The sequence below is a fragment of the Pan paniscus genome, chromosome 6, assembly GCF_029289425.2.
Source record: "Pan paniscus chromosome 6, NHGRI_mPanPan1-v2.0_pri, whole genome shotgun sequence".
In the NCBI taxonomy this organism is placed as follows: Eukaryota; Metazoa; Chordata; class Mammalia; order Primates; family Hominidae; genus Pan; species Pan paniscus.
The window spans coordinates 169,281,475-169,309,392 of NC_073255.2; the positions used below are offsets into that span (position 1 = coordinate 169,281,475).

Below are 27,918 nucleotides of genomic sequence, written 5' to 3' on the forward strand. Positions count from 1 at the left end.
GGTGGCATCACTCCAGAATTCTTGGAGCAGAGGAACCTGCTCAGCCTGCTATAGGAACAATGGCCAGGGAGGCAGCTGTGTCCCCAGGACTCCTAGCCCCCTTAGTGGGCCTCTTCAGCCCTCCTTCTCTCTGAGATTCTGGAGTATTTCTGTATGTCCATGAGGGAGCACTCTGTCCCACTATGGCCTGGAGCTCCCTTAGCAAGTCGGAGGCCCAGGAGGCCCACATGGATGAGTCAGTCCCTAGTCCTCTTGTTTTATGGCTCAAGGTCCTCTGCAGGGGTGGAATCTTTGACCCAAGGCTAAGGAGCCCAGAAAGATGATTCAAGCCAGAGAATAATTCCAGGTCACCCTCTCTTCTGTAGCCACACCTTCAAGGTGTAGATTATACAAACCCAGAAGTCCTAGTTACTCACTAACCCCCAGCCACTTTTGTGAAAATGGCACTTGACTGCTATGCCTTATGGAAGACCGTGTCTAAGGAAGGAGCGTGAGGCCAGGTGTGGTAAGTCTAGACCACGAGGGACTCAGGGCCCACCCTTCACAGCTGAGGCCTCATCCACGCTGGTCCAGAAGTCTTCCCATCATAAGCATCTCATCTTAAGGAGCGGCTGGGTTATATTCCAGTCCTTCTGGCTGATGTCTGCACCCTGGGCCTCCTCTTTGCTGCATCCTTGCCCTGAGGCTTCTTGAGGTTATCACGGGAAAAGGGTTAGAGGCAGCAGTGGCTGCTGACTTCACATCAGTATCCCTTTCACCACCAAGAGCCAATGTGCTGAGCAGCTTAGGGGGTATTTGAGGAAGCACGTCCACAAGGGCAGATGGGCCTGGTACTCGGGAAGTTGGGAAAATACAATTAGACAGAAGCCTGGTCCCAAATCAAAATTTCAGTAAGGGCTTGCCTGCACTGATGTCCAGCAAGGAAAGGCTATTTCCTTTGTGAGGTCTCCTGTACTCTGTTGTCAGCCCTGCCTGATGGGCCCAGTGGGTAAAGGGCAGTGAGCTGAGCTGTCATTGAAATATCCCTGCATGTAGAGAGTCTTTCTAGAAGGAAGCAAGAACTTGGTCCACGGACTCCCATGAGACTCCAAAAAGAGAAGGCAGTGCCGGCCCCTGGAAGAGACCAAGCTCACACTCCTAAGCTACCCCAGTGGCCCAGGAGTGATTGGCACAGGGATGGGATGGGGCTGTGTGGGAAGGGCAAGTTCATTGGTAGGCAGGGCCCTCCTGGCCCTGACAGCCAACGATTCCCATCTTTCTTCAATCAATAAAACTTCTGCTCCCTTCAGGCTGTCTGGAAGTTCTTCCCAAAAGGAGGCTCAAAGTATCAGACACCAAAATATTACATCACACTCCCTGCCCACTTCCTTCCCCAAGAGTCCTCTCTTATTCCAAAAAGGGATGCTGGAAGGACACACAAGAGTTCCTTGCCCTTTTCTTTTGGTTTTATTTTTGTCTCAAGTCTGGCTTAGCCATGGGAGTCAGAGTAGAGAAAGAAGATGTTTTCCTCCCCTGCTTTGGCCAGGAGGATAATTCCAAAGGAAATCAAAAACCTTTATCTGTCATCATCTCCCCCAGCAAGGCATCCCAGCACCATGCATTTCATAGAAAGAGAAATCGTTCCAGCATGGAGAGATGGAAGAGACAGGAATAAAAGGCCAGGCTTCTGCCTCCCACATTAGCGTCCCACCCATCAGGAAGCATGCCAAGTCACTTCAGACCCAGGGAGCCTGTGGCATGCCCATCTCTACCAAGTACATGTTAGCAGGTCTCAGAAGGCCAGGAAAAGAAGAAGTAATATGTCCAACACAAGGAAAGCGATGGTGGCCATGACATCTTGGGAAATCCAAAAAAACATGGCACACAGTGTTTCTAGTCTCGCATCTCTCCCTGCAAGGCTCATTAGTGAGCCCTCACACACTGCAAGATATGGTCTGAAAGGTGTCAGGGTCCAGCTCCCAGCTCCCTGGGGGCCTGATACTCTACCCTCTCACTTCTGTGGGGAGAGATGCAAAGAAAGGCAATATGGCCATCTCTTCATGAGCAACTCTCTTCCAACCCAAGCTCTCTGATCTTCAAAGGGGAGAGATGGGGTTGGACATGAGCATCAGTGCAAGGGCTCAGAGAAATGTATCAGCTGCAAGACACCTCCCAAGATGGTCAGAAATGCAGGTCCTAATTACATCCCTCCATTGGCTATGACCTTGAGTCACCACACACCAATTATTTACTCTGGCAAAGTGATTAGGGAATTGGGACCAGGGAATGGATATGTGTTGGGGTAGAGGCGGGAACCTGGGGGTTCAGAAGATGAGGATGGCAGTGGCAAAGATGCTCCTTCTGCATCTGCCTCCTCCTAATTGGGGTCACTGCAGGCAACAGTTAGGGAGCCATGCACCACGTTCTAGTTTTTGGTCATGGGGAATTATGTAGAGGCCCCAAAATGACAAGAGAAGTGGAGGAAAAGGAGGAGAGAAGGATAAGGGGCCAAAAAAACAGTTGCCCATGAACAAATGCAAATCCTATGTCAATTAGGGAGAGGATGGAAGCAGGTCAACAAACCTGCCCTTCTCCCAAGAAGAGAGAGAAGTCAGATCAGGCAGGTGGGAGAGCAGCAAAGACGGGCAAGGCTGGAGAGAAAGGTGACACAGACCCCACACAGGGACTCAGACTGCAGGGCCATGGTTCTCCAATTATGACCCTAGGACTAGCTACAGCTGCATCACTCAGCCCTTGTGAGAAATACCCCTTTTTGGATCCCACCCTAGCTCTATTGACTCAGAAACTTTAGAGGTGTGTTTTAACAAGCTCCCCAGGTGATCCCGATTAACCTTCAGGTCTGAGAACAGTCCCCAGAAGGAAAAGGAATTCCAGTTTCCCATTGCATCCTTTGCCCACAGTGAGGGTTTTTTTTTTTTTTTTTTCTTCCAGACAGTCTCAGTGTCACCAGGCTGGAGAGCAGTGGCGCGATCTCAGCTCACTGCAACCTCCAACTCCCTGGTTCAAGCAATTATCCTGCCTCAGCCTCCCGAGTAGCTGGGATTACAGGCACGTGCCACCATGCCCAGCTAATTTTTGTATTTTTAGTAGAGATGGGGTTTCACCATGTTGGCCAGGAAGGTCTCTATCTCCTGACTTTGTGACCTGCTCACCTTGGCCTCCCAAAGTGCTGGGATTATAGGCGTGAGCCACCGCACCCAGCCAGTGAGTGCTTTTAAACTCCAAATTCCCCTTCAAGACCTCATATCACTTTCAGTGACTATAATAATCATTTCTCTCCAGAGATGTAGTCTTTGACCCACCGTCAGCAGAAAGGACATCAGAGTGTGGTTTATTTTGAAAGAGCAGAATGAGGTTTGCACCACGTGCTGAGCACACCCTTGTCCCTGCTCTCTGGTGTGGGCAACAGCCTAGCAGCCCACTGGGTTTAGTGTGTCTGTCATCACCACACTTTCCTGTGCAGGAATGGCAGCAGCAACAATGCTGTCAATGAAAGTAAAGGAAGCAAGTAAGCTTTGAGCACCCATGTTGGGCACTGTCCTGAGCATTTGATATGCCTTCTTTCATCCAATCTTCACAACAGCCCCATCGTATAGACAAAACATGTTCAGAGGGGTGAAGCCATTTCATCAAGGCCACGTGACTCTTAAGCCTCATCTCAAAGTTCTTGTTCCTGCTTCTGCATTGCCTTCTTAAGAACAACAACAACAAACCTCTCCATTTTCTTTGCAGTTAATTTGCAAACCACAAAGCCAAAAGCTGACTTATCACCCTTGCAAGAAAAGGGGCTTGGGTTCTGTGAGGGGCATTTCTTGGCTTTAACAAGAAGCTGCCTGGGAAATGGCCCTACAAAAGGAGGCCATGTAGAGTAGGGCATAGAAAGGACGTTGTTCTGGCCGGGCGCGGTGGCTCACGCCTGTAATCCCAGCACTTTGGGAGGCCGAGGCGGGCGGATCACGAGGTCAGGAGATCGAGACCATCCTGGCTAACACGGTGAAACCCCGTCTCTACTAAAAATACAAAAAATTAGCCGGGCGTGGTAGCGGGCGCCTGTAGTCCCAGCTACTCGGGAGGCTGAGGCAGGAGAATGGCGTGAACCCGGGAGGCGGAGCTTGCAGTGAGCCGAGATCGCGCCACTGCACTCCAGCCTGGGCGACAGAGCGAGACTCCGTCTCAAAAAAAAAAAAAAAAAAGAAAGGACGTTGTTCTGAGCTGAACTGCGCCCCCCCAACCATGTCACTGCCTTTCCACAAATTCATATGTTGAAGTCCCAACCCCCAGTACCTCTGAATGTGACTGTATTTGGAGATAGGGTCTTTAAAGAGGTCATTCAGTTAAAATGAGATCACTAGGGTGGACCTTAATGCAAACTGACTGGTGTCCTTATAAGAAGAGGAAATTTGGACACCAGTAGGTACAGAGGAAAGGCCATGTGAAGACACAAGGAGAAGACAGCCAAAGAGAGAAGCCTGAGGAGAAACCAGCCCTGCCTATACCTTGATCTTGGGCATCCAGCCACCAGGAGAGCGAAGGAATAAATGTGGGAGCCACCCAGTCTGTGGTACTGTGCTATGGCAGCCTTAGCAAACTCATCCAGATCTCTTCCTGTCCTACGGTGGGCTGTCCACCTTCCCACAGCTCCTTCAGCATCCTCGATGGGGCCAATGCTGGCCAAGAGAAGCAGGTTCTGTGTATCCCTGCACTGGGTGGCGGCCTGAGGCTGTAGAAGTACCACCCTGACTAAGGAGGTGGGGAGACGTCTGGGAAACAGGCAGCCCCGGCTGTCAGCCTGCAGCCTCGCCTGGACGCTGTTTGCACTCACACACACTGGCAGGTATCTGTGGTCATCACGGTGGCTGTTCCGGTGTTTGCCTCCCTCCTGGCAGGTGCCTGAAAATAAAGCATGAAGCCCAGACAGCCCAAGGATGGAAAACCATGGAGCTGAGACAAAACACGTATTTGCAGAGAACAGGTTCAACTTCAGGGGTGGGGAGGGGCGCCTGGCTCTCAGGATGGTGCAGAGGGAATGACAGAGAGGAAGGTATCAGGTGTGCAGCAAAGCAGAACATGAGAAGGAGGAGAGGGCCAGGCCACATTCAAGTGTGCCCAAGTATATGACACACACACACACACATGCAGAGTGAGGGCCGCTCGAATTGACACTTGGAGACATGCCAAACCCCAATGCACTCACTCACACATATGCCTGCATGCAGACCCTGGGTGACACACACAAGCACAGTCTTCCTGTCTGTTGGGAGCCCGCGCAGTATGTTTGCTGAGTGAAAATGCTCCTTGGAGAATCCTCCGTTTGCATTCTCCACACACACCCTTTCTTTCTGGGCTTCGAAATTGTGCATCAAGCGTGCAGCTGTGAAAAGAATGATACAAGCAGAGAAGCCTGCCAGGATGCTCCATGTGGCCTAGCGGAGGGGCGGGGGAGTGGGGCCCAGATGGTCCTCAGCCAGTCTGAGGGTGTGGGTGCCTGGCTCCCAGTGACCTGACTTACAGTCTCAGTCCCTCTCCTCCCCTGCCCAGACCTGACCATCAACACCTCTGCCCACCTCCGGAGGCCTGGGAGGAAGATGTGGGGCATGCAAAGTTGTCAGGAGAATGCAGGTGAGGCCAGCCTTCTGCAGCTCACAGGATGGACGAGAGAAGGTGCCCCTCCCTTGTCTCTGGCCCTGATGGGCCTGACAGGGCGCCGGTGGGAGGGCAGGGCAGGAGGGAGACAAAACCATTTATATGTATTTCTGGTGGACATGTTTGGGGGTCCCTCTTCGTATCTCCTCTGTTCTTTTTTTTTTTTTTTTTGGAGATGGAGTCTCACTCTGTCACCCAGGTTGGAGTGCAGTGGCACAATCTCAGCTCACTGCAATTTCCATCTCCCAGGTCAAGCGATTCTCCTGCCTCAGCCTCCCGAGTAGCTGGGACTACAGGTGCCCACCACTATGCCTGGCTAATTTTTTATATTTTAGTAGAGACGGGGGTTTCACTGTGTTGCCCAGGCTGGTCTCGAACTTCTGAGCTCAGGCAATCCACCTGCCTTGGCCTCCCAAAGTGCTAGGATTACAGGTGTGAGCCACTGCACCCAGCCTCTGTTCTCTTTTTATAAGGCCAAGAGCGTGCTCTGAACTTCCATCTCAACCAATTTCCTAGAAGAGGCTGGAGGTACAGAACTAAGCCAAAACAACCAGAGGGACTAATCAACCGGGTCTGGACAGTGATGGGATTAAAGTCAGTGACAAATTTTATTATGGAGCTCTAACCATGCCCAGATAAGTGTGTGACGAGAAGATAACGACTCAGCTGCGAACCGGCAGCCACTGGGGAGCCCTTAACAGACTGAGCCCAGGATGGGCCAGGAAGAGAAGAGGGCAGTGGAGGGGAGGGGAGGGGAGGAGGGCTGGGGAGGAGTTGACGAATCAATCAGAAAGGCTGAGGGCAGGGCTCCCTCTCCATTCATGCCCAAAGACCACCCTCAGCCCAGCCCACCTGGGAGACCTTGGATGGAACTGGTTCCTACATCCCCATAGAGATAACCGACACCATCTGATTTGTCTCACATTCCCCAGTTTCCATTTACACTTTAATGGTTCTGTATTTTTTTTAACCTCATCATTACTTTCAGATCTAAACTCATTCTGCCAACACTGAACCCTGTCTCCCATGTCACACAGACATAAGGTATTTGGAGCTTTTTCTCTGGTACCTAAGTGAGTACCTGTATTCTTTTTAACTTTCTATTTTAAAACAATTTTAGATTTATAGCACAATTGCAAAGTTAACCCAAAGATTCCTGTTTATCCCGCACCCAGCTTCCCCTTGTGTTAACATGTTACATGTAACCATGGTACAATTATTGAAACAAAATTAACATTGTACTGTTAACCAAACTGTAGCCTTATATTTGGAATTCATCAGTTTTTCCACTAATGTCCTTTTGCTGTTCCAGGATCCAATCCAAGATCCCACACTGCACTGATATTTTTCTTCCTATTCATTTCAGATTATTCATTACTGCTGAAAGTAAATGACAATTTGATGAAACACATCTTAAGTCATCTATCCTTTAAGCACATGTCCCCCATTGCATCCATCAACCTTCCCTCACAATGTAATAAGAATCACAGAGAGGAGCTAAACAACTGGGCAGCTTGTGGTGCCATTTATGATGTTTCATGAAGGTAGGTTCTGAGGATGACATGGTGAAAATGGAGAGAAAATACCTCCCTGTGTGGTTGGCCAGATAATAGTCCTCAAAGACACCCATGTCCTAATCCCTTATACATTACCTTCTAGAGCAAGAGACTTTGCATATGTGATTGAGTTGAGGACCTTGAGATGGAGGAGATTACCCTAAATTATCTGGTAGGTCCTAAATGCAATTGCAAGTATTCTTTTAAGAGGGACACTTACAGAGGATAGAGGGAGACTTTACTACACTGAGAGGGAGGCAGTGTGAAGACAGAGGAAAGAGATTTAAAGATGCTGTGCCATTGGCCTTGAAGATGCAAAAGGAGCCATGAGCCAAGGAATGCAGCCCCAGAGGCTGGAAAAGGCAAGGCAATGAATTCTCCTCTGGAGGCTCCAGCAGGAATGTGGCCTTGTGCGCACCTTGGTTTCAGGCCAGTGAATCCTATTTTGGACTTCTGACCCCCAGAGCTGTAAGAGAATACATTTGTGTAGTTTGAAGCCACCAAATTTGGGGTAATTTGTTACAGCAGCCATAGGAAACCAACACATCGTGTCATTTAGAATAGTGGGCACTCGAGACATACTCATTGGGCGAATATACCCAGGTGTATCTCCTTCCAGAACCCACTACACCATGCAGTCTGAAAATGACAAGGTACCCCCTTCCTGCTATTTTCTGGTGAGGATATTAACCAGCCTACCAGAACCAGAAAGTTCTTTAGAAATATCTAGTATATGCTTGGCAGGGTCTACCAAAGCAGTACACATGCCATGACCTAGCAATTTCACCCCTAGGTATATTTCCAGTAGAAATGTGAATATATATGGTCACCAGAAGAACTGCATGAGAGTATCAAGGGCAGCACTGTTCATAGAAGGCAAAAACTGAAAGTTATTCAAATGTTCATCAACAATAACATGGAAAAGTCAATGTTGGTGCACCCATACAACGGAATGTTACACAGCAATAAGAATGAACAAACTACAGCTGCATAGAGTGAGCTGGGTCTCTCTCACAAACTTAAGTAGAGCAAAAGAAAGGAGACACAAGAGAGTATGGACTGCAGGATTCCAGGCACATCAAGCAGAAAGCAGGCAAAGCACATCTGCGCCATGAGAGGTCAGTACGGTGGCTGTCCCTGGTGGGAGGGAACAGAAGGGGACTTCTGGGGCATGGGAATGTTCTACTTATTGGTTTCAGTACAGGCAACATGGAGGAGTTTAGCATGTGAAAACTCACCAAGGTGTACACTTAGGACATACGCACATTCCTGCCTGAATATGACAGTGCAATAAAAAGTTACCCAAGAAACCCCAGTTTGGAAACAGTCCCTCTGCCAAGCCCATCCACTCCCAAGCTGTGTGCAGTGGAGAACTGGGCGAAATGCCTAACGGGACAAGCACTGCAAATGAGGTTTGCCTATTACCATAATTACATCTCTGGGAATGTGCAAAGCCCTCATTTTCCCTTCATGTCTATAATATTGTGGGGACACAGGATGCAATTACAGCCTGAAATATGCAGCTTAGGAAGTATAAATACACACATCTACGTAGGCCTAGGTAAACCGTGTGCCTTTACAGAGCACGACCGAACCAGAGCCCGCGCTCTTCCTCCTGCCACCCAGCTGTGGAGCATTTGGACCCTTTGGGCCGCTGTCTGATCTAAGACGGCAGCTCTGAGGATCAATTCCCCTGAGCAGACAGTTTTCTGAACCAGAACCCCTAATTTAAAAATTGCCTGAAGAAGCAGAAAGTAAGAACTGGAGGAACAGTAATAGTTATCACTGCTAATTTTAACACCAACAAGATCTTACATTCGGGGAAACGATCTCCCACCCCTTTTCTTATTTGAAATATAGCCTTCTTGATCATAATCTGTCATTCAAGAGGAGCTGGATGCAAGTGGATTGGCAGTAGGAGAGGAACCCCAGGGAAAGACCAAAGAGCAATGAGCAGGCTACAGTCAATTTGATTTTGTGGATTCTTCCAGGGCCAGCACTTGAGGAGGTTAGAGATGCCGGAAGGGGTCCAGGTCTCGGGTTTGTGTGTGGTTTATTTCCCTTGGGCATTTTCAATTCATATTCCTGCTCCCCCAGATATTCAGGCCCATGGGCAGCATTTCAGCAAATCTGGGCTTGTTTCAACACCAGCCCAAGCAGGCACAGACCAGAAGGGAAATCTGTTGGTGGCGGGGGTGCTGGGGGCAGACAGCCTGATCTGAAGTGGGGAGGCTCCCTCGATCCTAATATACAATATCCCAAAACAAAGTGAAAAGTTTAAATTACCTTCTGGTTTCCATGATCTAAATCACACCTCCCTTCCAGAAGTGTAGATAATTGGAGTTGACTAAATTGTGAAAATATCTGATTTTTTTAATTCATTGTGTACAAAAGAGTGCCCCCACTCCGCCCCTTCTCTTCCCCATGCCCCTCCTATAATTAACCTATACATCAGCATATAATACCAGTACCCAATGCAGTCACGATGGCAACCGATAGCAAGAATACTTATGGCTGTGTACAATTCAGATACAACTGTTTAAATTCCATTTGGCTGAGTACTGTGGCTCACTCTGGTAATCCCAGCACTTTGGGAGGCCGAGTTGAGGGGATCGCTTGAGCCCTGGAGTTTGAGACCAGCCTAGGCAATATGAGACCCTGTCTCTGCCAAAATTTTTTAAAAACTTAGGCAGGCACAGTGGTACACACCTGGAGTCCCAGCTACTTTGGGAGGCTGAGGTGGGAGGACCCCTTGAGCCCGGGAGGTCGAGGCTGCAGTGAACCATGATGATGCCACTGCACTCCAGCCTGGGTGACAGACTGAGACACTGTCTCAAAAAAAACCTCAAATCGTAATTTCTCTAAATATTTTCAAAAATAGCTGCATGGAAAAAATTAGCTGTGTGCCCACCCTTCTCTCCTGTGGCTCTGTGGGGTCCACTTCTCAAGTGACAGCTTCATAGGCTTCCCAGAGGTTCAGGTGGCAAAGAACCCTGGGTGATGTTTTGCCAGCTGGAAACCAAATCAAGTCAGGACAACTGGAGATCAGGCCGCCAGCTGAGAAGTGTGGGACTGGAAAAGTCAAACCTAGCAGGCGATATTTAAATTCAAAATTGAGTATATGTGGTCACAGCCTCTCTAAGCCTCAGTTTCTCCCTGTCTTTCCTTTACTAAGAATGAATCCTACCCTCTGCTAATCTCACACATCACCCACCACAAGGATGATTTTGGTTTTTCAGTAAAACAAAAGCAGAGGGGGGATGGGAGCAGATCCTAAACGTTTCAGAATGGTGTTCACACTATTCTCTCTTAGACTCATGGTACCTCTCCACACAGCCTCTCTTTGTAAGGCTGAACAAACAGAAGCAAGCAACCAAGTAAGCAGAAAGATATTGCAGCCCCAAAAAGTAAAAAATAAAAAAGATGAGGATGATCACAAGAAATATTTTCCTATGAGATAGATTTACCAAAAGGAAAAAAGAAAGAAAATGTCTGGGAAACATCGTTTTTCAGTAAGATTCAAGAGGACTTTTGTCTGAAAAAAATCAAAGTAAACAGCAACTAAAGCAGGGGTCAGCAAACTTTTCCATTAAAAGGCTAGGCAAGAAATATGCATGGCTTTGAGGCCACATGGTCTCTGTACAACAAAGCTTCCCTAAGCAGAAACAATATGTAAATGAGGGAGTGGGACTGAATCTGGCCTCTTCCTCTGATTCAGAGGGAAGGAGCTGCCCTCAGGTAGGGTTGCATGAATGGCTGAAGTTAAAACCTCACTATAAGAAGCAGGAAGTATAATGCAAAAAAGAAAGTGACAGACGCACTTGAAAAGCTTTCTCAGAAATCAGATGACAGTGAGGAAAACAAAATAAGATCTGGACCACAAAACCAGACACCCCAATATGTACATACAAGGAGCCTTCCAAAGAGAAAACAGCACAGAGCAGACATCTTGATGAGAATGATAATAATAATAGTGATAATAAAAGCCTTTCCTGCATTGAAAACTGGAGGCTACAGATTGAAAGAACATATTTAAATCCAAGGGAAAAGAATTAAGTCAACGCACATCCATATCCTGATAAATGTTTCTGATGTGTGGAGAAAATTCTATAAACCTTCAGACAAAGTAAATGAAGAGATTACCTACAAAGGAATCAAAATCCAACAGGCCTCAGGCTCCCCTCCTGTATTCATTGCTCTGAGACAATGGAGTCATTTCAACAACTTTGAGGGAAAGAAAAATACTCAGTCAAGTCTCCATTTACATTTAAGGTTGATATAATAACAGTCTCAGGTATCCAAGGGCTTAAATATTATTCCCTTCATGGGGGAAAAACAAAGTCTTAATGGCAAATGCCGATCTACTAGGAGACAAATCAAAATTAAGAAACCACAGGTGGAAAATTTACAATGTTACAGATCTATGAGCAATGAAAAGCTATTAAAGTTGTCCAAATACTTAGTATAATTTCAATTATAACATAGTAGAAACGTCAAAAACTGTTTGAAAGGGATGAATCCATGTTGAAATTATCATAATGTAAAAATAATACAGGTCTTAAAACCTAGATCATATTAATAAAAATTGGAAGTAGGGGGAGGAGAAGGACTAAAATCATACTGTTTAATTCTTAACTTCGATGCTTTAGGGAATGTGGGTTTAAATATGCTTTCGAAAACTTAAGGGTAACCACTATTAAGTTAAAATAGGATGAATACTTCCAAATCACCAGAAGGGAGGAAAGCAGAGAAAATCCAACCCACATAGCATAATTAACAAGTGATAAAAAGGAAATAGGAAGTAAATGCATCAAAAAGAAAACCAGAAAGCTTAAAGACAAAAAACAGAAAAACAAGGATTGTGCTATGAAATATTAGGCTGCCACTAAAAACCATGTTTGAAGGATACTTAATCACACAGGGGAATGTTCACAATAAAAAGTAGGGACAAAAACATAATATGTACATATATATACTCTCAACTTTGTCTGTATTTAAGGTTCATAGAGAAAAAGGCATAGGGATATACTCAAGTATCTTTTTTTATTTAAAAAAATAATAATTATTATTATTTTGTACAGACAGGGTCTCACTATGTTGCCCAGGCTGGCCTCTAATTCCTAGCCTCAGGTGATCCTCCCACCTCAACCTCCCAAGTCTTTGGTATTCACAGGCATGAGCCACCACGCCCAGCATTAATAATTTTTTGAAGATGATAGAATTTCAGGTTATTTTTTTCTTGTTTATTCTTGTTTTACATTTTCCACAAATAATACACATTTCTATAATTTTTTTTTTTTGTGAGGGGGACCGAGTTTTGCTCTTTTCACCCAGGCTGGAGTACAATGGTGCAATCTTGGCTCACTGCAACCTCCGCCTGCCAGGTTCAAGTGATTCTCCTGCCTCAGCTTCCCGAGTAGCTGAGATTAAAGGCACACAACACCACGCCCAGCTAACTTCTATATTTTTAGTAGAAACGGGGTTTCACCATGTTGGCCAGGTTGGTCTCTAACTTCTGACCTCAAGTGATCCACCCCCCTTCAGCCTCTCAAAGTGCTAGGATTACAGGCGTGAGCCATCGCGCCCAGCCTGTAATAATTCTTAAAAACAATCAACATTATAAAAAATAAAAACTGTAGGGTACCATGAAACCAAGCTGATTGTTCTTCCCACGGGAGGAAGAAGGGCCAGAGAGGATTTGGAAGGTATTATCCAGCACAGGTTAGGTTTGATCAGTCAGTGGATGCTGCTGGGTTGGAAACTGGATTTTCCATCTACCAGTGCACACTCAGCCCTCAGTATTCTTAGAGCACATGAGGAAAAAAAAACCACTATTAAGCTTTAATTTCCAGAGCCCTTACTGTGTGCTTTGTGCAATGTACTTTATTCTCACAACAACCCAGAGATGTAAGTATTTTTAGCCCATTTGACAGATGAGGAAACTGATGCCACAGAGGATAAGAGACTTGCTTAAGGTTACATAGATGGGAAGGCAAGCTGCCAGGGTTAGAAACCAGCCCGTTTGTTGAATCCCTAATAATAATGTGTCCCCTTCCTTCTGGAAGTTAGGCAAAACTTGTGTGGACTTCACTGCTATTATTTTTTAATCTGCTCATTCTTCCCTCTGACTTACGGGGACACACCATGAGGGCCACTGTCTCTTACTTTCAGCTGGACCATGAATCCACATGCCCCTGATTCTTTCACAAAGATGCTACAAGCCACCCCTCACAAGGGCTTCCTGAGCAGACATCTTATTCCTTCCAGTCCAGCATCAGTGGATAAAACAGAACTAAATTCATTGCTATTCCACCCACCCCAACTTCCTTCCTTCATAAACTAGCCACAGAGCAGAGGCCCAGGAGCCTGTCCAATACATGTCAGGGTCCCAAGTACTTCTCCCCATACCAGCCTAGGAAACCAGGGCTGGCTGTCAGCAAAATGAATAAAATTCCTATGTTTGCCTAAAAGGCAGGGAAGGGGAGTGGAGAGCTTACCTCTGAATTGCAATGTTACTAGGACACAGTTTGCTGTAATAATACCAATTAACATTTCTCCCCACTTAATAGTTTCTAGTACAGGATAAAAATAGCAATACACGTGGTGCTGAGATGCGAAAAATAACAATGGAAATCTGCTCTGGAAGAGTCCTGCTCTGTCTCACCAGGGAAGGGTGAGGAGGTAAGTGGGAATATTAGGGGAGATTCAGGAGGGAGCTGCAGAGAACCTGCTAGAAATTAAGAGTCTGCCATTGTCTTACTTCTCTTCTGTCCTCAGTCACCAGCTATACCACCAGAAGGCCCCTGTGGCATGGCGAGATGCCGTCCGGCTTCGAATGAGAAGAGTTGATTGCTGGGTCTCCACTCTGGCACTAACCAGTTTTGTGACCTTGCCTGAGTCAGGGAACCTCTTTAACCTGATTCCTTATCTGTAAAGTAAGACTCTCAGCACCTGCATCTCAGGTGGGTGTGCATCGAAATACAGTGAAAGGGCTTTGCAAAATATGTGGAATATGTGAAAAATGTGTCAAAATGCTTTGCAAAATATGTGAAAGGGCTTTGCAAAATGTAACCCGAGATTCACATGTGAGGGTAGGTCCCTAAGAATCTGTAGTAGTGATGCAGGTGGCACTTGCCAATACAACAACCTTTATTGATCAACAAAATGAAAATTACCAGGAGTTAGTCCCTCCCCTCAGCAGGACTAAAGGATGCCAGTGGTGTAGGCATTCTATGGCGCAAGCTCAGCGGACCTACCCTTCAAGGACCAGCACCTGTCTACAAAAAGATTCCTCAGATGGAAACAGCTCTTCCTAAGGACGAGTGTGGCCTGGCCAGAAGCCCATTTTCCTCAAAGCTCTGATATATTTGGCTAGGAGAGAGGATGCCCAGTCATGCTGGAGAAATTTCCTGGAGGCTGGCTTCTCTTCAATGGCTGTCACTCAGAGCCTGACCCAGCCCCGGGGAGCCCAGGTGCCATCTATGGGGAGGGTGAATGATGAGGCACTGGAAGGTTCCCTCCCTCCTTTCATTCCCTCCACCACTTGCATCCCCCACTCCCCAGACCTCACCCCAACAACTGGACACACAGCCCATAGACAGGGTGATTTCACGATTCAGTCTGGACCCCCTACCAGGCAGTGTGGAGGGTGGGGCCTCTAGTTGTGCTGCATTGGGCCCCCTGAGCTCCCCCGAGGTGTCCTAGGAGTCTTTGGGGAACACTGGGAAAACTGAGAGGGAAGCTCTGAAACCACTTCGTACCCGCCAACATACACCCTCAACCTGAAATGATTTTTACCAGTTTAATGTTTGGCTTCCACGTAAGATTTTATATGAAGAAAAGGTTCTCTCTCTAAACTCTAAAAGGTTTTACAATCTTTGTTCCTGAGGCTTATAAGAATCCAGGGAAAGGGGACCTTACCTTGGTCCTTGGATTGGAGTGAAGTCACCTAAGGACCCGTCCAAATAACGACCATGTTTTATTCCTAGTGGGAAAATGTAGTCCAACAGTAACATCATTCGAAATCTCTCTGGGCATGTGGCTACCACACCTAAGTACAAGGAATTTTCTGTTTCTTGGAAAAAGCCCTTCGTCCTCTCCCATGTGCTGTCATCCCATGGGGCCTGGGAATGTCAGTTCGGGCCAGATGAGCCCAAGTGAGCAACGTGTTATCACAAACTTGGAAGGGGAGACAGGCAGCTGGTTTGGTGGGAAGGAAAGAAAGCAGGAAGACCCAGAGGAGACCACTTTTCCTGCAGAGCTGGAGGAGAGAGGGACTGGAAGAGCCCACAGAGACCCATCTGTGTTTTTCAAAAAGCATTTTTAGAAAAAGAGGAGGCTAGGGAAACAGAGACACCTGCTTAGAGCCAGAGAACATTCCCTTCGAAGGGACTCAAAAGCACACGGGCAACACAAGCCACTGTGCCAGGTACCCACGCAGGTCAGGGGCCTGGTCTCAACTTGGGAAGCATCAAGAGGCCAGCAAGCTGAAGCCCCTCAGCTCAGCTTCTCCCCTCAGAGACAGAGAAGCTGGAAGCCATCAGCCAGCTAGGCAGAAAGGGGTCATCTATCATTGCTTGGCTCTGAAAGATCTTAGAGCAAGAAGGATCCAAGAGAGAGGGCCAGTGTGAAAGGGGGAAATACGCAGGAGGGACAATGTCTGACATTTCTTGGAGGCTGTAGGTCTCGGGCAGGAGTTGTGGCTGACCACACTCGGCTCAGCCTGAGCCCAACAGGGCATGATGAGGACCAGTACGGGCTCTGGAGCCAGGAGTCAGGCCCTGCATTCAAATCCTGCCTCCAGAGCCTGAGACATGTGGCCTTGGGTTAGCTCTTTATCCTGTCCGGACCTCAGTTTCCTTGAGTGTCCTTAGCAAGGATAAGCATATCTACTTTGTAGGGCTGTTCTGAGGGTTGAAAGAGTTAGCAGATGTAAATCACGCAGAGCAGCATCCACACTTGGTAAGCCTGCAGTCAGTGTTGGCTGGAGCTGCCTTGGGGAAACCCCCTTCACGCTGAGCCCCATTGGGTCCAGCCCTCCCAAGATGCAAGGATGGAGGTGGGTGGATGAAGTTCCCCTGGTGGCAGTGGGATGCGAACAGCACCCCCACAGCAATTCTCTCTATGTGTAACGCCCTTCCTCGGGGGCAGTCTCTCCACTTCCATCTTTTCTTTTTCTCTTCTCTCTCCATTTTCCTCCTTTTTTAACTTTTTAATCACTTTCTAAGTTCTCCCCTTGTGTTCTTTTAGCAGATTTGCAGAGCCATCTATCAAGAAGCTTAAATAATGAAGGACCATAGTTGCAATTGCCTGTTCACAGGCTCTTGGGCTTTCTGGGTGATTAGAGGAGACTCCTGCTGGGGGAAGCTGCCTGACTAGAATGTTTTCTAACCTCTTAGAGAAGCTCCCATGGCTGCTATGCCTTAGCTGCCCTCCATGATCATTAGCGACTCCCTAAGCAGCCCCGTCAGGTAAACTGCACACTACTTGCTCCACACATGGAAAAGCCTCAGAGGGACTGAGAAGTCACTGGTGGGATGGGGACTGAGAGTCCACAGCCCCTGAGGCTGCCTGTCTCCCAATTCATCAAGTCACAAAATAAGATGAGGAGCTCCTAGCCCACCTCTCTGGGGTCATCTCCACAGCTCTGCAGAGTGGCTGGTCTTGGGGCCAAAAGAGGTGCGAGGGTAATTGACCTATATTGGGGGGTGAGTTTGCATTATTTTTCCAGAGCTGAGTCCGTCACAGTCCCTCACAGCCAAGGTGACCCATTAGGCAAGAGCTCAGGGTTCCGCCTGAGACCGTGGGCCAGAGGTATTTGCTGTCCCCCTGCAAGGGACCCGTGAAAGACCTTGACCTTGTTACTATACTGCTTCATACAACTTGACCCTCCCATCCTAGGCTCTGAAAACTGGTCTGCTCACCAATGGTACTCACCAAAAACTTCTTTGAAGATCCCACCTCTCAGCTGGGCATCATGTCCCAGTGCATGTCCTAAGCACATCCTGTCCCAAGCACATTTTCTGGTCTTCAGTTCAAAGGTGGAAAATTAACACACAGAGAGAGGGCAAAGTAACTGCCAAAGATCACAAAATTAAAAGACGTTGAACCTAGGGACCCAGGCTCCCAGCCTATTCCCGTGATGGCCCAAGAGAATATTCCCATAGATGGTATGGGAGTAAGTTGTTTTGGTCTTTCTAATACTTCAAATAACCTCATTATTCAGGATGGTGGTGTCTAAGTGGTGAAACAGACCATCCCTGGATGGCAGCACTACCGAGGAACACACTTCTTGGCTGTGGGATCCTTTTGCTGGCTCACTTTGGAATGCCAACATGTTCCAAATCTCTCCAACTTAATGAAACACCTGTCCCCTCTAATGCCATCAGCAGTAACTGCACATGGCTCTCACACTTGCACACACATGCACGCAGCTCCAGCTGGCTCACTGGGTGGTTCCTTGGGTACATCTGGCTGCACTCCTCAATCCATCCTGGTGTGACCGAGTTAGAATAAACCCCCCCCCTCCCCAGTCCTTAGCTCTCTGGAATAAGAGAAAGTTTTACCAAAAAACCCTGTAATCTGGTATCAACTGGGCCTAAGATAAGCCTCAAGTAATTACAACAGAGATAGACACACCTTACATTCAAACTGCCAAGGCTTTAAATGACACACACACACATACACACAAACACACATACACACACAGACAGATGGTATTGTTGAAAACTTAAAATATAATTCATATTTACAGGACATGATTTAGAAATTGTCCCCAGTTACTATTTTGTAAATTGGTGCTTATACATATACCGTATGTATTCTATATCAATAATTTTTCCTAATAATGTTATTACCTTGCACACTCAATCCCAGTGAATCCTGAAGGAAAAAATTCTCATCTCAAGAATCCAAAGAGCTGAGGTCAGGTGGGGAAGTCTTAGCCTTATGGTGAAAAACTAGAACAGGCAGTCGAAGGGGCAGGCAATGCTTCTATCGTCCCTTTTTAGAACACTGCTCTGTGGCCCTCTCACTCTTCCTGCAGATGTAGGAGTAGAATGAGATGAGGAGAAAGAGAGAAGAATGCTTTGAAATAAGTTATCCAAAATGGCAGACAGGTCCTCCTCCACTTTTCCAGGAACACCTCCCTCCCTTCAACACACACAATATGCACACGTGCACACACACACACACAATACACACACACAATATTTATGCACGACTGTTACATACACACATTTGAGGAGAGAAGGAATTATGTAACACATCAGCTGTTCATTTTCACAGGCCCACTTGAAATGGAGCTCAATCTTATAAGTATAGAAGTCTGGGGTGAGTGTCTAGGAATTTCAACAGGCACTGAGAAAATGCCCACTCTGAAGCACAGAACATGGCCTGTGGAATGCTCGAAAGCTTCCAGCCTGGAGGGTGACCTGAGATGTTAGTACCAAGGGCTTCCTCTCCAGAGCCTCAGTCTCCACATATCCCTCAGACTAACCCCTACAGAGCTGGGTATCTCGTAGGGAAACTAAATTGAGCTCTGAAATGCACACCAACCAAAAAAAAAAAAAAAAAAAGAAAGAAAGAAAAAAAAAAGAAAAAAGTATTTTAGGTCCAAAAGGGAGCAGTGGCACAATGTCACGATGTAATACAAGGGCATGGGTTTTGGAGTCTGTGGATGAAGAAATGCCTTACCTCCCTGGATGTAAGTTTCTTTAGGGTAAATTGGAGCAAAAATCCTCACCTTGCAGGGTTGCTGTGAGGGCCTTAGACCATACATGTGTAAAGCATTGATAGCACAAAGTTCACCATGGAGTAGTTGCTCACTGTTTTCTCATTTTCCATTCTCTCTCTTCCTCTCCCCAGCCCTGACTGACTGGAAGTCATTTCCACTTTTGCAGCAGACCCAGCCTCAGCTGATGATTCACCTGGTTGCTGGAAGTGAGTTCTATTTCTCAACCCTGGGATTGAAGACTGACTTTCAATAATTTGATTGTGGAGTTCTTAGCCTTCCTGAAACAGGGCTCCATTTGGATGCTTCGCAAAGCCAAGCAGAGAACATGTCCTTCCAGTGAGAAAGTAGCCCATGGGTCTTCATTCCAATATACCTCTGTGGTTTCTCAATGCATTCGTCCATTCTAATTTTTCTGTCTACCTAAAATCTCCAAGAATAGAAAGACCACTTTTTCCTTGTTTGATCATCACATACTGCCTAAAATCACATCTTGCTCAACAGTAACTGTTAAGCAGAAGATGGCAGTAGTGCCAGGAAATTATCAGAGGAAAACAGAAACAAAACACAACATAAGCCTGGTCAGTCACAGTTTCCCTTGATCAGTAAACAACCAAGGTCGGTGGTGACTCCCCTTTGGGAGAGAGGACACCATTTGCCACTGTCACAACTGGCCCTGTATACTGTCGGGTTCAGTGGCAGATCTTCTCATTGGGTTCTAGTAGCTGCTCCACATGCCAGAGCCACCAAAAGCCTCTCTGCCTTGTCCAGTTAAGACAAAGATGAACTTCCCAAAAGTTTTGTATGCCCAAAGCTCTTCCAAAACCAAGGGGAAGAAACTCTGTATATAATGAAACCTCAAATAAAGTCAATGACACTGAGAAGTTTACAGAGGGCTCCTCTCAATAAATATCCAAGAGGGAGAGCTGACAGTTGTCTTGACCAGTAGAGTTCACTGGGCTCAGAAAGAAGGGGGGCCTGTCCTCACCCCGTCTGGCTTGGATCAGAGGACCTGAAGTGCTCTAGTTGGGAATGATGGCAAAGTTTGGTGGGATTGTCAGTCTTTGTAAAAACTTTCTCACCTTCTCTTTGGATGTGGGCCTCTCAGTAGACCTATCTGGTCCCAAAATGCCATCCCCCAAACTTCACACCTATCCCCAATCAGTTTTGCAGATGTTTTAGAGGAATCTCCACTTGTATAGGTAGAATCATGCCCCCTCCCCAAAGATGTCCACATCCTAATCCTCAGAATTTGCGAATAGGTTACCTAACATGGCAAAAGGGACTTGGAAGATATCATGAAGTTAAGAACCTTGAAAAAGAGAGATGAGCCTGGACTATCCAGGTAGGCACACTCATATCACATGAGTCCTTAAAAGCAGAGAACTTTTCCCAGCCTTGGTCAGAGGGAGGGAGACTTGACTATGAAAGAAAGGCCAAAAACATGTATCACTGCTGGCTTTGAAGACGGAGGAAGAGAACTGTAGCCGAGGAATGTGGGTGGCCTTTAGAAGCTGAAAAAGACAGGAAATAGATTATCTCCTAGAACCTCCAAAAAGGGATGAGCTCCTGGAAAGGCATGAAGACCTGCCAGTGCCTGGATTAGCCCAGTGAGACCCATGTCAGATTTTTGACCTATAGAACTGTGACATAGCTTGGATATGAGTCCCCGCCCAAATCTCAAGTTGAATTGTAATCCTCAGTATTGGAGGTGGGGCCTTGGGGGGTGTGATTAAATCATGGGGTGGATTTCTCATTAATGGTTTAGTACCATCCCCTTGGTGCGGTTTTTGTGATAGTGAGAGAGTTCTCTCGAGATTTTGTTGTTTAAAGGTGTGTGGCACCTCCCCCATCTCTTGCTGCTGCCTTATCTATGTGACGTGCCTGCTCTCGATTCGCCTTCTGCCATGACTGTAAGCTTCCTGAGGCGTGCCCAGAGCCAAGCAGATATACACCCTGTAGGACCATGAGCCAATTACACCTCTTTTCTTTATAAAGTATCCAGCCTCAGGTATTTCTTTATAGCAATGTAAGAACGGTGTAATACAAATAGACCGTTGTGTGTGTTGTGTGAAGTTGGTAAATTTGTGGTCATTTGTGACAACAGCATTAGGAATGGAATACACTGCCCGTTCCTGGTGAGGTGCCCCTCTTCCTTCATCCCTTCATGGCCCAACTTCTCTGAAAGTGCTGCTGGCTGAGTCCTCCCATGGGGGCACCTCACCTGTTACTCCCAGCGATCACCTTGGCCCTGCTCCTCATCAGTCTCCTCGCCAGGACAGCAGCAGCAGCCTGTCCTCTCCTCTCTCCAGTTTCAAATGGCCTTGGTTCCTTAAAGGGCCTTCTAGATCTTGTTTCTAATCCCTGGGACCGTTTGAGTTCCAAACATCACTTGTCAGAAGGATAGACCACAGATGCCTTGGAGTGGGAGGAGGAGGAGGGGCGCCCTTTCAAACTCTGGTTCCCCCTTCACCCACTTCCCCTCACATGGACTTGTAAAACACCAGCCACCTCGCTTTCCATACCAAACAACAGTACATGCAAGAACAAACAAGCAGGGCCACGGCCTTTCTTACTGGAACCAGGTATGCTTTCTGGCTTGTTTGTTTTCTCAGAATTTAAAAATACATCGAGTGTGCTTTATTGAACTGCCCAAAAGGGGACACACCTGCAGCATCTCATAAACTTGTTTGATCAAACAAACAAAAGCCAAAACACTTTTCTGATGGAGTATTTCTTGGAGCTTGTACTCTGCAGAAAACACTCTGTAAAGTTTGCTTGTAACCACGCTCCATTATCGTCTACAAGCCTCAGAAGTCTGAGGAATCTGAGCCCACCCTGACCTTTCTTCCCGATTCAATCTGCATACTTGCTTTTTGATCATGAAAATAAAAAAATTTTGCCCTGATACTTTTTTCCCCATATCTTCATTTATTTTTCTTGGGGCCTAGCAAGGTCTTTTGGCAAGAAAATCCAGATCTTTTCTCGCTCAGAAATATTTTCCTTATTGGATTCGGCTTGTTTCTTAACTTGCTCTGGTCAGTTGCACAAGAGCATCAATTATCTATATTTTGCTGGATTCTTCATATCTACCATGGCTTCCCTTATGATTATCATATTTTTAATTCCCTCCTTGGGCACAAATGCAAATCTTTAGAACAAGGAAACTGGGAGCTGAAAAGAGAGAGGTAAGAATTTCAGAGGAAGAAGGAAGCCTCTCTCAACAGACAGCAGCAGGGGCAATGGCAGGAGCCAGGGCAGTGCACGGGACACACCCCCAGCCGACCGCCTCCCAAGCCTGCTGGGGCTATGGAACCCAATTCCAGGCTGTCAGCAGAGACAAATTTAGCACCGATGATCTCATCTTGCAGAACAGCCCCAGGGCTCAGGGAAACATCACTTGGACAAGCTGGGAAGTGGACGTCACTGCTAGTCCCATAATGTAGGTGAAAGGCACAGGGCCCCTCTCTCAGCTCACTAAAAGGGAGCACCAAGACCACAAGGAGCAGGTACAGGTGATGGTGAGGGCGTGGCCAGCGGGGAACAGGCTGGGGGGTCTGGGGCATTACTAGCCTGCTCTCCTCAGAGTCCCCACAACCCCAGGCACAGTGAGCTGAAGTTTCAGGACAGGTCCACAGATACGGACACACTTCGTTTGAGATGAGTGACAAACAGTACTGAACATTATCATTGTGGAGTTACAGCTTCTCCTGTCAGGCCCACATCAGGATGTTACGTGGCAGAGTATTTACAAATGCAGCAGCAGGCAGAAGGTAGAGAGAGTGGGGGCACATTCCCTCTTATTTACTGAAAATAAGACCAAATCCCTGCAAAGGGGGGCAAGGATCCCTTGTCTCTTGCAGTGAGTCAGTGGCAGAAAAAGATGAGAACTTGTCACCAGGTGCAAACCCCAAATCTTGCCACTGGCTCAAGCTGCCTCTCCATGGCTCTGAAGTTGGTTTTCTGGCTTCCTTAGCTGGACACTTTTGCTGGTCAGTTTCCCTGCAGTTTCTTAGTGTGTCTGGTGGTCAGATTCTCCCTCCTGTTCCTGGAGCAAAGAGGCCTCAGCGGCTCCCCCAGTGTTTCCCAAAAGCAGTCCCAGGAGGGCAGTGGCGGCAGGTCCTTTGCTGGGATGGGGACCCCTGTCTCCTGCTTCTGTAGCTAATGGACAGCATCCCATGAACCTTTGTGAAGAAGGAAGGTATGAAAATAACTAAGAAAAGCAGACTTGACACCTCTCACAAAGAAATAAATACATTTCTAAATGTCAAATAAACATAGGTACTTACAGAAGGCAAGACCCTCCAAAAAGAGTGGTTCGTATCACACTGCTAATGGGGATGGATAGTGATGGCAAATAAATATTGTCACGTTAAAAAGGCCAGGTTTATATTCAAGCACACCAGGGCCACTCCTGTGTCAGTTTCAGTCATATTAGAGAAGATCAGCTCCCTGAGAACAAGGGCTAGGAAGCTAATAAATTCCATACTGGGAAGTGCCAAGGGAACATAATGAGGGGTTATCAGAGAAATTAGAATGTGCAAGACTCCGTCTCAAACAAGAAAAAAAAAAAGAAATTAAAATGTACTGAGAATTTGGGGTGGCCACCAAAATAAAACCTCTCCCACCCAAGACAGCATGAACATTATTGTGGTTAAAGGAAAGAAAGTTCAACAAGCAACTTAGAACAGAACTGACAGCATCTCTTCAAGTGAAGACTTCAGAGAAAGCTGCAAACAGAAATGGCAAAAAAACAAACAACAAAAAAAAAAAACAGGACAATAAACACCTAGAAGGCAGCATTAGGGCTGTGCAGCAGAGCCCAAAGGCAAAGGCAGCATTAGCAGTGGGAGCAAAGAATCCTTACGGGGTCAGACCCACAGGGCTGAGCCAAGATCAGATCTCTCTCTCTCTCTCTCTCACATACACACACACACACACACACACACACACATGCACACACCAGCTGCAGCACTGGGGCGTTTGGGAAAGACACAAAATTAGTTTAGATTGTAAAACATTTATCCTGTAGAGGCAACGTGAGATTTTTTTTCTGCAGTTCTTTTAATTAAAAGTGAGCTCATAAATCAAAGCCCCTGTTTCCAGCCTGCAGGAGGTAGTAGGAGTGAACCTAAGCCTTGCAGCGCTGAGCCTGCCCCGCCCGTCCTGCTTTCCCTCACCCAGGTTATTCACCCCAATTACAACACCGCACATGTTACAGGGACTCAGTGAGTAGCCAAGGGTGGCTCTGATGAATTACATCTCACTTTCTTCATTGGGGTCTCCGAAGTTCTCCCAAAGAGATATTGAGCACATGTACACACACACACACACACACACACACACACACACACACGCATGCACACACACACAATTAAATCCTATCAGAACTGGTTAGTGCATCTATTTGGAGCATCTGCTGTTTCCCCTGCAGAGCCCCACCTCTGGAGACCTTCCCCTCCTCTGCATTTCTACCTTGCCTGGGCTCACATGGCTGTTTGCATTTGTGAGTCTGAAGACTCTTCTTAGAAGTTTTTTAAACACAGAAAGTCTTATGGATCCTTGCCATCTTCTTAATTTGTTTTAATTTTTTCCTCCTGGGTGAATTAAATAATGTTCTACAGACATGAAGTCTCACTACCCTCAGCTCATTCATAAGAGAGATGGAGGGAGGGTGCATACATTAATATGCTCATTACTCCAAAGGTGACATACGTGTGGATAGAGAATTTGTCCCAAACCAGAAGTGCAGCCAGAAACAAAGTTAAGATTTCCTGGATGTCGGTTCCAAGATTTTAAGCCACACCCAGGCCTGGCTCTTAACAATTTAGAGGGATGGCTGGCCCCAGACACAGACCAGGGCAGACACCTGGGCATGAAGATTGCAGGAGTCCTAGGAGCAGTAGTGGGAGGCAGCAGGGTGGCCCACAGTAGCTCCCGTTGCCCCTCCCAGCCCTCCTTGGGATTGACAGAATGGTTGCCGTGACCAGCGGAGGAAGCACATTGATTTCCCATTTTCAAGCTGCCCCCCAGCTCCAAGCATCTTAGAGCTCTTTATGTGCCCATACTCACATGTGTTCACAGTTTTAGTGGGAAATGAGGACAAAGAAACGGAACCCCCTCTAAGAGAGAAAATGTTAGAGATAGAGATGAACTTCATTTCAGCTTCCTGCCCGGTATCTACCCTTGATGCCAGGAACCGCTCTGTCACTGCATCCCCCAATCCCACTGCTTCCTTCTGCCCCTGCCCCCGCACAGAACAAGAATCCAGACAAAAGCACAGGTCAAGGGAGAAATAAAGGTCCCCCTTCCCCTGACCCAACTCCCTCAGAAACAATCAGATTCAAGGCAGAGAGATTAAATTATCACTAAGCTAATTATGGGACTCACACTTAGGCTGGCTGCCGGGAAGCGAGGTCAGCAAGCAAGAGACATTAACATGAAAATTGAAGGCAGATGCAAGGAGCACTTAAAAAAAAGCAACTGGGAGACTGATTCCCCCCACACCCAGAGGAGAAAGAAGCCACTCTGGTGGTTGAGGCACTGTCCATCTGGGCAATGGTCAGGGTGTTTGACAGCTAAATAGCTCTACTCTGTCATCATCCTGAAGCCAAAGTGGGCGAGTCAGAGGTAAACTGATTAGGTGGTGTGCTGCTGATCTCCCAGAGAGAACATGAGGGAGGTGGATGCAAGGCAGAGCCCAGCGGGAGCAGCCCCAGGCTTGAGTGCAGAGAAGGCTCTGCCGGTTCCTATGCTTGCATGTGTGGGTGCCTCCCTGTGCGTGGGTGAACACAGGTGTGTGTGTCAGCTGGGTGTTTGTGCATGTTTATGACTATGGATGTGTGTATGGAGAGGGGATACAGAATCAGGCATGTGTGAGTATATCTTATCCACCTGAAAATAGAAGGTGAAGAGCTTAGACAGAATCAAAGTGCCCCTCCTAGCATAATAGCCACCGGGCAACTCCTTAAGAGCTTTCTGAGATTGTTAAGGCCCCTGCAATTGCTGTCACCAGCTCAGCCATGAAAATACATATTATGGTACCCAGTTATGGATGACTGATGCTTCCCCAGGCATCATCAATATGATGCGAGTTTAAGACATGTTGGCCAAAAACTTGGCAGTCTACAAAATGACTTTGAGAGATAAAAATCAATGTTTTTCAATGCAATCTGCAGGATAGCTTCCTCCACTCAGGATTCTGACTCTGCAAGTCTCTTGCCTTTTCCAGAGAGGAGCAGGTTGGCAGGGAACCCTGACACGGAGGCATGTGAGCTTGTTTTAAGTCAGTAGACAGCTTTGGGTTCCTTGTCCTGAGAAATGGAATTTAATGGGCAATATCCTGCCTGTGTCCAGAGTGAATTTTTGGAACCCATGGTTGGCAAGGTGGGTTCAGAGGGGAAGTAGGGGAATCTCTGGAGCTTAAATTACTTAGGGAAAATTAATTTGGAAACTTTATTTAATTATAGGTAAAAGAAATGCTTCCATAAATTTGGGTAATTTAATTATCCAAGAGACATCTGCTGAACACAATCTAATCATTGTATTTAAGTAGAAAAGTGCCCTCACTCTTAACAAAACTAATTTTGGGGAGATATAAACATTCAGAGCCTGACTAATGAAAGAAAAGGAATAATTTCAGTTTCAGTTTTAGGAGGAAAAAAGTAAATCACAGGAAAATCATCTGAGAGAGGATTTAGTTTTTTAAAAATCTTCAACATTATATCTGGGGTTGATGATATAAAATCAGCCATATCCTATATTTTTTGCACATCTTCTCCAATACTAAGCAAAGAAGAGATCACAAGCTCTTTAAGTCAAGAAGTGCCTAGCGCATTTTAGATGACCAAGAAGATAGTTCTTGACTGAATGTTGATGTTCACAAAAATAATCCTTATGATAAACTGTATGGACAGAATTATCCACAAAATATTCATTGCCCTTCTCTCCCACCTCCCTGCATACATACACACCAGCCCCCTCCCCAGGCTCCAGGCAGGGTTATATTTTCCACACCATTCACTTTGGCTGGGCCAATAAAATGGGAGTGGGCCACCACCAAGCAGTAACTTTAACAACCATGGCACGGTTCTGCCATCTCTCTTTTCCTTTGGTCATGAGATCAACATGTCCCAGACAGGGGCTGCCCTTCCAAGTCTCCCAGATAAATAACATGGAGCAGGGCTGCAGCCAGCCCAGGGTGCACATGAACGTGAGTTGAAAATAGCCTTTGTTATTGTTGTTGTAAGCCACCTAAACTTGGGGGTCATTTGTTACTGCAACATAATGTAGTCTAAGCTAGCTGATACACACACACATGCACACAGGCACTAGAAGACCCTAAGCCCCAGTGGTCCATCTTCAAATACATTTTTTTATTCAGCATTTGTTACCTTTGGGCAGTACTGTGGGGGCACCTTCAGTTTAATTGGAAGAAGGTATAAACACACTGGGGAAATAGATCCAGCTATATTAATGAACTGTATTTTCTATGTGAAGAAAATGAACAAATTCCTTTCAGAAAAACATCTCAGCTACAATGTTGAAAGCTTCTATTGCCTATAATTTTGGGGTAATCAAAATGTGGCTAAATAAAAACCAAATTTATAAAATGGATACATTATGAGGCTATTAATTTTAGAAAATAATTCTCCATTTTAGAAAGAGATTCATTAGTTTCCTACAATGAATCTACATTTCCTACCCAAAAAGAGATAAAGAAGCCCACAGCCTGGTTGAGGCAGGGAAGCCATCAGTACTATCAGCATCCCTCCAGCCATGGCCCTTCCTAGGTCACAGAGCCTCTAGGGTCCCCAGCTGCCACACTAGCTCTACTTAAGGTCAACATTGTACAAGTTCAGGCCCACCTAGGGCATAAGCCAACACTGCCTAACTAAACCTCCCTGGATCTAAGAAAGACTCATTCTCTAAGTGAGGTTTAAGATGTATCTTTCTCTCCCAAGTCTGGTATGTCTGGGAAAAGACCCA

General features: G+C 46.5%; 1 protein-coding gene across 3 annotated transcripts in view; it reads right to left on the reverse strand.

Moving 5' to 3' along the window:
* The window catches only part of PLXNA4 (plexin A4), a 452,604-nt gene that overhangs the window by 327,240 nt on the left and 97,446 nt on the right, over window positions 1–27,918 (reverse strand). The window lies entirely within an intron of this gene.